The sequence below is a fragment of the Aquarana catesbeiana genome, linkage group LG06, assembly GCF_042186555.1.
Source record: "Aquarana catesbeiana isolate 2022-GZ linkage group LG06, ASM4218655v1, whole genome shotgun sequence".
Taxonomy (NCBI): domain Eukaryota; kingdom Metazoa; phylum Chordata; class Amphibia; order Anura; family Ranidae; genus Aquarana; species Aquarana catesbeiana.
This window is the reverse complement of record NC_133329.1, coordinates 40,501,688-40,513,299: the sequence shown is the minus strand read 5'-3', so window position 1 is coordinate 40,513,299 and position 11,612 is coordinate 40,501,688. Positions and strand designations below refer to the sequence as shown.

The 11,612-nt window shown below is 45.6% G+C and overlaps 1 pseudogene; it reads left to right on the top strand.

Annotated features, from left to right (window-relative positions):
- Positions 1-4,621: 4,621 nt before the first annotated feature.
- The window catches only part of LOC141148340 (adenylate cyclase type 3-like), a 56,920-nt pseudogene continuing 49,929 nt past the window's right edge, over positions 4,622-11,612 (top strand).

Sequence of the window (11,612 nt, the reverse complement as noted above, 5' to 3'; positions counted from 1 at the left end):
TGACACACAGGGGGGCTCTGACACACAGGGGGGCTCTGACACACAGGGGGCTCTGACACACAGGGGGCTCTGACACACAGGGGGGCTCTGACACACAGGGGGGCTCTGACACACAGGGGGGCTCTGACACACAGGGGGCTCTGACACACAGGGGGGCTCTAACACACAGGGGGGCTCTGACACACAGGGGGCTCTAACACACAGGGGGGCTCTGACACACAGGGGGCTCTGACACACAGGGGGGCTCTGACACACAGGGGGGCTCTGACACACAGGGGGGCTCTGACACACAGGGGGCTCTGACACACAGAGGGGCTCTGACACACAGGGGGGCTCTGACACACAGGGGGGCTCTGATTCCCAACAACATCGATGGCATTTGCAGCTTGCTGAAATAATGTTTCCCCAGCCTTTATCCCCAGTCTGCACATGTACAGAGCTCTATGCTAACACCTCAGCTCTTTTCTGGGAATGTGGGGCTGACAGAGCAGGGGAGGGCTCAATAGACTGACAGGAGACTGAGCTAATAGGGACAGGTATTTATTTTTTCATTGCACCCAGCTTATATCAGGCAAATAATATAGTAAGTACACTGCTGTTAGTGAGACATATCCTGTGTTTAGGATGGGAGACAGCTGGGGGGAGTTAGTTAAGCACTGGATCCCCTCCCTATACACAAGTACTAGATGGATCAGCAGAGAACATTAACAAATGAAAAGTCCCAGTATATTCCCAACATATATAAGAATTGTTCTTCACTTTTTGTAAACCTGCTCTGCAAAGTACAGGGCGAGTTTACAGCACAGCCAGGTAGAGTTTGGAAGGCAGAGCAGTGGGGACTCACATGGAAGAAAACTAACATCCATCCTGTGAGATCTTCATGTTGGGAGAGCTGTATGATGTATGCAGGGGGCGGAAAGCAATGATCGGAACTGCACTGTTGTATCATCTTGCTCCGCCCACCTGTAGAGGAGCTCTCAGTGTCACAGCCCGATCCAGCCAGCCAGACTGATGAGAAATCAAGGCCAGTAGAATGAATTGTTCTCCCTCTGTGCCAGAATGTGGTTGCCGCTGTAGAGAGGAGGCAAGCAATATGTATGGGTGCATCCTCAGCCCACTTTTTGGGCAGACTGTACAATTGAGTGGAGCCATAACCTAAATATTCTCTGCATGCTCATGCTGCTGTCGGCGACCTAGAGCCCCCTCCCACACTCCTCCCACACCCTGCCCAGGGCAGCCGATCCTCCCGCCCACCCCTTGTACCGGCCCTGCTGCCTATAGATGGCAGTGCTGAGCCGATGACGTCACTGAGAATCCAGCTTCAAGATAAAGAGAGCAGTGCTATAACCTCGCCGGACGCAGTGGCGTGTGTCCTTAATCCAAGCCAACTGGGAGGTATATCATCAGGTCCACGAGTTCTAGTCTACCCTGGGGCTTGTGGATCGGGTGTGCAAAGCACACTTTTTTTTCCTACATTTTTTAATTATTCATTTTATTTATGGTATTTATGATTTTCATTTATTATTTTTATACCCCTTTATATTTATTCATTATTCATTTCATCAAGCACCCATTTTTATACACCATTATTTATTTTTAGATTTACCCATTATTATATATTTTTTTTCTTTTTCTACACCATTTTTTATTTTTCATATGCATTTATTATTTTTATACACCCTGATTCATAGTTATTTTTATTAATTATTATCCTCATTATTTTTCTTTATTTTTATACACCCTTATTTAGAGTTATTTTTATATTTATTAACTATTATATTTATCATTATTATTTATTTTATACACCCTTTTTTTTTATCTTTATTCTTTAAATTTATTCATAAATGTATCCTTTTTTATTTTTTTATATACATTTTTATTCATTATCTTTATTTTTTTATGTATATTTATACTCTCTTATTTTTTTATTTTATATTACTTTTATTTGTTTATATTTTTAACCTATTTTTTTCCATTCACAATCTTTTATTTATATTTATTTATTATTAATGTCATCGCACACCCATTTTTATTTTTATACACCGTTATTTATTTTTAGATTTACTCATTATTAAGAAAGCGGGGCCCCATTCACAGGGGCCCTGGGGCCCAGGAACCATTCCTAACAAGGAAGTGACCTGGTGTAGTATAAAAGGGGTTTTTAACCGATTCAGCCCTCGGAAGATTTTACCCCCTTCCTGACCAGAGCACTTTTTACGATTCGGCACTGCGTCTCTTTAACTGACAATTGCGCGGTCGTGCGACGTTGTACCCAAACAAAATTGACGTCCTTTTTTTCCCCCCACAAATAGAGCTTTCTTTTGGTGGTATTTGATCACCTCTGTGGTTTTTATTTTTTGCGCTATAAACATAAAAATAGAGCGATAATTTTGAGAAAAAAAAAGCAATATTTTTTTACTTTTTGCTATAATAAATATCCCCCAAAATATAAAAAAAACCCTTTTTTTTCCTCAGTTTAGACCAATATGAATTCTTCTACGTAATTTTAGTTAAAAAAAATCGCAATAAGCGATTGGTTTGTGCAAAATTTATAGCGTCTACAAAACGGGACAGTTTTATGGCACTTTTATTAATTTTTTTTTTTTAATTAGCAATGGCGATCTGCGATTTTTACCGTGACTGCGACATTATGGCGGACAATTTTGACACTATTTTGGGACCATTGTCATTTATACAGCGATCAGTGCTTTAAAAATGCACTGATTACTGTGTAAATGACCCTGGCAGGGAAGGGGTTAACCACTAGGGGGCAGTGAAGGGGTTAAGTGTGTCCTAGGGAGTGATTCTAACTGTTAGGGGGGGATGGGCTTCAACACACAGGACAGTGATCACTGCTCTCGATGACAGGGAGCAGTGATCTCTGTCATGTCACTAGGCAGAACGGGGAAATGCTTTGTTTACAAAAGTATCTCCCCGTTCTACCTCTCCGTGACACGATTGCGGGCATCCGACCGACATCGAGTCCACGGGACCCGCTGTCACGGAGGACGTGGCACTCGCGCGCCCGCAACACCGCTTCTTAAAGGGGACATACCTGTTTGCCCTTTTGCCCCCAGTGCCATTCTGCTGATGTACATCAGCGTGCGCTGGTCAGCAAGCGATTAAAATAGAAATGGTAAGCAAAACATTTGTGTATAGATATAAAAAATAAAAAAATTATAAATATCTTTGTTGCCTTTTTTATAAGTGATCACATTCCCTCTGTTCTCAGCTGCATAAGAGCTTGGGGAGGAGAAGCAGCAGCACACTGATCTTCTCAGTGAAAAGCTGTGCAGTGGGGGGGGGGGGGGGGGTGTCAGGACAAGTCTGATCATTGGAGGAGAGCAGGCTGAGTTCCCATCATAGCTAGAGAACTGACCACGCTGTGCTCTCCTGCTTAGTGTGGTCAGTTTTTATTAGGAAAGCAGAGGGACTGACAGACACACCAGGGATTTCACATAAAGGAAGCAAAACAAAGAGAACAGGAGACTTTCTCATACAAGTACATGGTACAGCAGGCACATATCAGGAATAGGAAATGTTGGGGTAACAAACACCTTCCATTCTGGGCCAATTCTGACATCTCTCTCATACACGGAACAATTCGTTTTTTTTTTTCTTGGAACCCACAAATATTATATATTTTATAATCAGAGACCTTGGAGATTAAAAATGGTGGGTGTTGCAGTTTTTTATGTCACAAGATATTTGCATAGTGGATTATCAATTATCAAACTTTTTAGGAAAAAAATACACTGAGTTTTAGTACATAGAAATGCAGTCTAATACTCAGTTGTTTGGTAAAAAAAAAAAAAAGTTCCGCCGAGTATATAGACACCTAACACGCCATGCTTTAAAATTGTGTATGCCCGTGGAACAGCGCTAAACTATATTACCTAAAAATTTTCATAGGAGACACTTTAAAAGCCTTGACAGGTTACCAATTCAGAGTTACACAGGAGGTTTAAATTTTTTTTGGATTAACTTTATTGCTATCACAAGGGATGAACAACATCCCTTGTGACCGCATGAGCCTTGACAGGTCCTCTTTATGGTAAGATCTGGGGTCTTTCAGACCCCATATTTCTCCTATGCCCTCCAAAGCATCCGATCTGAGTTTGGTTTGATCGCCTGTAGAATTAAGATGCTGTTGCTCCCAACGTAGAACTCAACATTTTATCTGGCATAATGCAATGTCCGATAAAAGCAGGAATGTGTATTAAGCCAATTTGTCTCCATACACCTTCTTGGACTGGGTGTTTGCTAGGCGCTGACAGTATGGGGGAGATTTACTACAACTGGAAAGTGTAAAATCTGGTGCAGCTCTACATAGAAACCAATCCGCCTCCAGGTTTTATTGTCAAAGCTTCATTGAACGAGCTGAAGTTAGAAGCTGATTGGCTACCATGCACAGCCGCTCCACATTCTGAGTGCTCCAGTTTTAGTAAATCTCCCCCATTGTACATGGCACCTTTTCTGTAACCCGTGTGAATGTAACATTACAGGACTATATATATACAATTATTTTGCCATGTGTCTTTGTATATTTAACTTGCTCTCCAACAATTGTTTTTCTTTGTCGCAGTCCTAATTGGCTGTTTTACTTTTGATTGACAGGCCAGATTCTAAAGCCGTAGTTCTGGTGGAATCCGGGATCAGAATTCACACCACGGAGTTTGAATGGCCCAAGAATATGATGCCATCTGGGTTTGCAATGAAGGTTTGAAGGAAATCAATTACAGTCTCACTCAAAACATTAGTCATGTCATGGTCTTCTGAAGCTAGTCATAGTCATTACATTCTTAGTGCACAAACTCCTTTTGGAATAGTTATGTAGTATATGGTAGGCCCTCAGACTACATGGTAGGCCCTCAGACTACATGGTATTCCCTCCGACTACATGGTATGCCCTCCGACTACATGGTATTCCCTCCGACTACATGGTAGGCCCTCAGACTACATGGTAGGTCCTATGGTAGGCCCTCAGACTACATGGTAGGCCCTCAGACTACATGGTATTCCCTCCGACTACATGGTATTCCCTACGACTACATGGTAGGCCCTCAGACTACATGGTAGGCCCTCAGACTACATGGTATTCCCTCCGACTACATGGTATTCCCTCCGACTACATGGTATTCCCTCCGACTACATGGTAGGCCCTCAGACTACATGGTAGGCCCTCAGACTACATGGTAGGCCCTCAGACTACATGGTATTTCCTCAGACTACATGGTAGGCCCTCAGACTACATGGTAGGCCCTCAGACAACATGGTAGGCCCTCAGACAACATGGTAGGCCCTCAGACAACATGGTAGGCCCTCAGACTACATGGTATTCCCTCCGACTACATGGTATTCCCTCCGACTACATGGTATTCCCTCAGACTACATGGTAGGCCCTCAGACTACATGGTAGGCCCTCAGACTACATGGTATTCCCTCCGACTACATGGTATTCCCTCCGACTACATGGTATTCCCTCCGACTACATGGTAGGCCCTCCGACTACATGGTAGGCCCTCAGACTACATGGTAGGCCCTCAGACTACATGGTAGGCCCTCAGACTACATGGTATTTCCTCAGACTACATGGTAGGCCCTCAGACTACATGGTAGGCCCTCAGACTACATGGTAGGCCCTCAGACTACATGGTAGGCCCTCAGACAACATGGTAGGCCCTCAGACTACATGGTAGGCCCTCAGACTACATTGATGGCCTTTTTCTGGCACCATCCTTCTATGTTTCTCACGAGCTTCCCAAGTATTATTTGATTGGTATGGTTGTCTGTTGAGCAGTTGGATCTTTTTTGAGATGGCCTTGGGCCAACCTTGTTTAAGAAAAGCCTTTTGGCATTCCAGCTGTGTAGGGTTTAACCACCTCCTGCCTGGTCTATTGTAAAATTACAGCCGCCCCGGAGCCTCTGTCTTCTGGGTGGACGTTATATGACACCCTCCCGGTTGCGTGCCTTGTGTGTCCCCTAGGGGTGTTTCGTCACATATGGCGACCCATCACATTTGGCTGCCCGCTGGAGTGGGCATGCGCGACGCCGCCATATGCGTTCCAACACTTATAAAACTTTTGTCACTTTTAACACTTTTTTAAAAGTGTTTAAAAAAATAAAAAGTGTTTTTGTCACTTTTAAAACGTAAAGTTTTAAAAGTGTTGGAACGCATATGGGGCGCTGTCGCGCATTCGCACTCCAGCGGGTAGCCAAATGTGATGGGTCGCCATATGTGACAAAACAGGGGCCGTGCAGTGGCACAATCTGTGACCTGCTGTGTCCACCAGACACAGCGGAAGACAGATCGCTATACCGGGCCGGCCCTGGTACCATGTGATGGCTGTGACCAATCACAGTGACATTGTTGCCAACCATCAGTATTTATACTGGCAGCCAGTAAAAAACAGGCACTTTTCTACTGCCAGTAAATGCCAGTGACAGGAAGAAGTTGCCAGTAAAAAAATGTCTGACGGTTGGCTTGATACTGCACATGTACAATTCTGGTCTGGAGCCGGCCGAGACTATTGAAGTGCCTGCTACAGTGTGTTCGGGCAGCACCGGCAGGGGCGGGTCTACCACAGGTGTGCCTGAGCATGTCGTGTGATGGTGCAAGGGAGCTGAGCAGAGCGGCCGGAGCCTCGTGTGCAGGTCTGTGGGACAGGAGTGGGGCTGTCAGTGCTGTTTGGACTGAAGGGACCACCTGGTGTGGAGAGAGACTGTGATTCAGGAGGAGACGCGTCGTGTCGGTGAGGTGTCATCATCATCTGTGCTGCTGCACACTGCTGTCAATGTCATTGTGAGAGTCAGTTTCATGTGTGTGCGTGCCTCCCCATTCTTATTTCTTGCCCCGTGAGCTACTTACTATATCAAAAATAAGATAGAAATATATTTTTTTTAACTTAATATCTACTTTTGGAAAATTCCAGTAAAAACTTGGCTGTGCCAGTAAAATTTGGATGTTGTGTCAGTAAATTTCAATCTGGTAGGTTGGCAGCACTGCACAGTGATCACATGTCAAATGTACACAATGGCTTATAGTCATAGCCAATCATTGTGTACTGTTGTGATCTCTGTGATTGGTCCCTGTGATCACATGGTACAGACAGGGCTAATCACAGCACACCTGTACCATGTGATAGCCAATCACAGCTATTGCAATAATACATAATGACACATGACTTGATGCCATTCATAAAAAATAAGCGAGTACACCCCTCACATTTTGTAAATATTTTATTATCTTTTCATGTGACAACACTGAAGAAATGACACATTGCTACAATGTAAAGTAGTGAGTGTACAGCTTGTATAACAGTGTAAATTTGCTGTCCCCTCAAAATAACTCAACACACAGCCATTAATGTCTAAACCGCTGGCAACAAAAGTGAGTACACCCCTGAAAATTGTGAAAAAGTGAAAATGTCCAAATTGGTCCCAAAGTGTCAATATTTTGTGTGGCCACCATTATTTTCCAGCACTGCCTTAACCCTCTTGGGCATGGAGTTCACCAGAGCTTCACAGGTTGCCACTGGAGTTCTCTTCCCCTCCTCCATGACGACATCACAGAGCTGGTGGATGTTGGAGACCTTGCACTCCTCCACCTTCCGTTTGAGGATGCCCCACAGATGCTCAATAGGGTTTAGGTCTGGAGACATGCTTGGCCAGTCCATCACCTTTACCCTCAGCTTCTTTAGCAAGGCAGTGGTCGTCATGGAGGTGTGTTTGGGGTCGTTATGTTGAAATACTGCCCTGCGGCCCAGTCTCTGAAGGGAGGGGATCATGCTCGACTTCAGTATGTGACAGTACATTTTGGCATTCATGGTTCCCTCAATGAACTGTAGCTCCCCAGTGCTGGCAGCACTCATGCAGCCCCAGACCATGACACTCCCACCACCATGCTTGACTGTAGGCAAAAAACACTTGTCTTTGTACTCCTCACCTGGTACCACCACACAGGCTTGACACCATCTGAACCAAGTAAGTTTATTTTGGTCTCATCCCCAAAAATGGGGATATTTATTACAGCAAAAAGTACAAAATATTGTTTTTTTTTTCAAAATTGTCGCTCTTTTTTTGTTTATAGCGCAAAAAATGAAAACCGCAGAGGTGATCAAATACCACCAAAAGAAAGCTCTATTTGTGGGGAAAAAAGGACGTCAATTTTGTTTGGGTGCAACGTCGCACGACCGCGCAATTGTCAATTAAAGTGACGCAGTGCCGAATCGCAAAAAGTGCTTTGGTCTTTGGGCAGCCAAATGGTCCGGGGCTTAAGTGGTTAAAGGCGTCAGTTTAAAAAAATATAAAGTATTCAAAAACGCAGATCTTGATGTTTTGGGGTTTGTGGTCTTATAGACCCTCGATCCCTCCATAAAGAGTACCTGTCACTGCCTATTACTGTCACAAGGGATGTTTACATTCCTTGTGACAGCAATAACAGTGATAAAAAAACAAAAAAAATAAATAAAAAGTGTAAAAAAAATGTTTTTCAATGTACAAAATATTGGCACACAATATTGGCTATTGGCCTGAGAGGTGGCCAAAATATCAGTATTTTATCGGCACCGAAAAAACAATATTGGTCGATCCCTAGAATGAACCCTTACCATTACAGCAGCGGACATGACGTCCTGCTTTTGCGGTATCACAAATTGGAATAACGCTCACCCTAGTAATAGACCAAATCCACTTATCAGCTGTGAAAGTTTCCCAACACCAGCGGCTGTCCGCTCACTGACGATTGAACTCCCGCAGTGACAACATTACCACTTTTCATAACAAGATAACTTGTCTGGCGTCAGTAATACCAATGGCCCAATGCATCCTCGGGCACCTTCATGGCCTCTGAAGACGCATTTAATGGTTGGGGGCAAACGCCAAGTGGTACCCACATTTAGGGCCCTGTGCATTCAGGGACCAAGGTCTGGAACGCAGGTCTGTGGTAACCAATTGGTACAGTGTTCAGCTCCGTGCAGCCTGCCTTAGGCTTTGTTCATACTAACGCACACTGTGTGAGTTCGGGGACATGCACCTGCATCCACATGGATGTCAGATTGGCAGCAACCGCTGAAATTGCATCAACGGGACTGCCTGCATGGGCAAACTCAGACCTCGCATGGGCGTATGCTTTAGTACGCCCCGTGGGAATGAGGCCATGTACTTATGACAGGCTGCCTGCAGGGGGGGGGGGGGGGGGCTGGATGCTGCACCTGCTTCTCCTGGGCATGCCAAGGGCTCATTGAGATGGGCGTTGACATCCATCCTGTGCGCTGAACCACTGTTTTCTGTATCCGCACAGGCAGCCTATACAAGCGGACACAGCAGCTACACAGACATAGCCGTATGTCAGAATTTGACATGCAGGCAGGAGCAGGTGCATGGGTCTGAACGCATACTGACTGCGCTCAAACCTGAGCACCCGCGTCAAATTTTGACATGCGCCTGTGTCCGCGCATCTGCATGCGCTTGTATTGGCTGCCTGCACGCAGCTCCAAGTTGGATGCAGTGGTCAATCAACACTGCACACCGATCAGCTTCAAGTGTAAGGAAGGTAAAGAGCAGCCTCTGCCGCAGTTCTTCTCAATGGCCACACCTCCAACGTGTTTCGCCCAGCCTACCAGGGCTAAGTCATAGAGGTCCAAGGTGGATGCAGGAGCAGAAAACAGCTGCTCAGCATGCAGGAGAGGTGCCAACACCTGTCTGAATGAGTCCTAAAATGCCAGAAGGGATGCGCTGCTCCTAGATGGCCCCAAGTGAAACGGCCTTAAAGTGGGCATTTCATTTCAAGGCTGCATGAAAACATTTCCATCATGTTACAATATATGGCAAAAAAAACCTCACACCAGCCTGCATGAATTATGCTCCATATAGTGTGTGTGCACTGGGGATGTGATGCATTGCTACAAGGTATTGCTCTGTTTACAATTTTTTTTTTTTTTTTTACTTTATTGAAATGTTACAATATGGCATTTTATTCAACGCTATGCACCGCAGCTTTGCAAGCCACGTGCACCGCAGCATTGCAGCCCATGCAGAATTTTTATGCAATGCAGCTCAGCACATCATTATTGTGTGAAAAGGGCTCATAGAAAACAGTTGTTTTCTATGTGCTTTTCTGTTGAGCCTGAGTTAGTTGAGACCCAAAGGCTCCTTTCACACTTTGCGATTTGGAATTGCTGTGATTCTGCCCATGATTCCAAATCGCATAGAAATCACAGTACAATGTGCACGTTTGGATGCCTTATCCTTCAGCCCGGGTTCACACCTATGCGAATTAGAGGTGCGTTTCCGCACCTCTAATTCGCATAGCAGGAGAATGTGACTGGCTCCCTATGGAGCCGGTTCACATATCTCCGGGGCGGCTGCGGTGCGCACTGCACAAAAACGCTGTGCGTCTTTGGCTGCGTTTCAGGGCCGAATTCAGGCATAGAATCGGCCCTGATTCGTCCCTGAAACGGTGAACAGGGACGCACAGCGCTCCTGTGCGGTGCGCAGCGTATTATGGTGTGAACCCGGGCTTAGTGGCAAATCGGCCTTGACTGTCTCACGAGGCAAATCAAGCCTTCAAGGCCCTGGCCCAATTATTGTGAGCATCCCTGCTTTTAACAGTGCACTTTTCACACGATTCTGAGTGTTACATAGGGCAGCCCATTCGCTTGAATAGGCTTCCGTATGTGCGTTTGTCTCGCGAAGAGAAGCTTCTGCCCCTTATTGGGTGACAAGCTTTGTGCGATTTGTAAAGGTGCAGTTTGCCGCGATTGCCACGCGATACTTTTGCATGACAATCACGGCAGAATCTTATCGTTTTTAGGGTGCCATCGAAGGATAATGGCACCCAAATGTACACGCATGTTGTCCTGCAATTATCCGCCATTAGTGTGTTGTGGACCAGAAGGGTGAAGGGTGGGCGGCCTTGTATCAGGACAGCGGTGACTCATTGTGATTTCTCTTGCACTGTTTGTACAGTCTGGTGGCTCCGGAGGGCCGTAGAAGTCCTCATCCATTACGCCACGTGCTAGAATTTCCTAGAACTGAAGAACGTCTCGCTCTAACCATGGCTGTCATGTTTATTTTTTCCAGGAGAGACTCCTCCTCTCCATCCTGCCCAAGCACATTGCTGACGAGATGCTCAACGACATGAAGAAGGACCAGAAGCAGAAGGAGCTACAGCAGTTCAACACTATGTACATGTACCGCCATGAAAACGTCAGGTATACCGCAGCTAGGCCTCACTCAGGCTGTCGGGCCTAGTCCATGTACAGGAGGCGTGAGAGTGTGCAGTAATTCATAGTAACCAATCAGATCCCACACTCAGGCTGCTGGGCCTAGTCAGTATACAGGGGACATGAGAGTGTGCAGCAACCCATAGCAACCAATCAGATCCCACACTCAGGCTCTCGGGCCTAGTCAGTATACAGAAGATAGCAGAGTGTGCGGTAACCCATAACAACCAGTCAGATCCCACACTCAGGCTGTCGGTCCTAGTCAGTATACAGGAGATATGAGAGTGTGCAGTAAACCATAGCAGCCAATCAGATCCCGCACTCAGGCTGTCGGGCCTAGTCAGTATACAGGAGATATGAGAGTGTGCAGTAAACCATAGCAGCCAA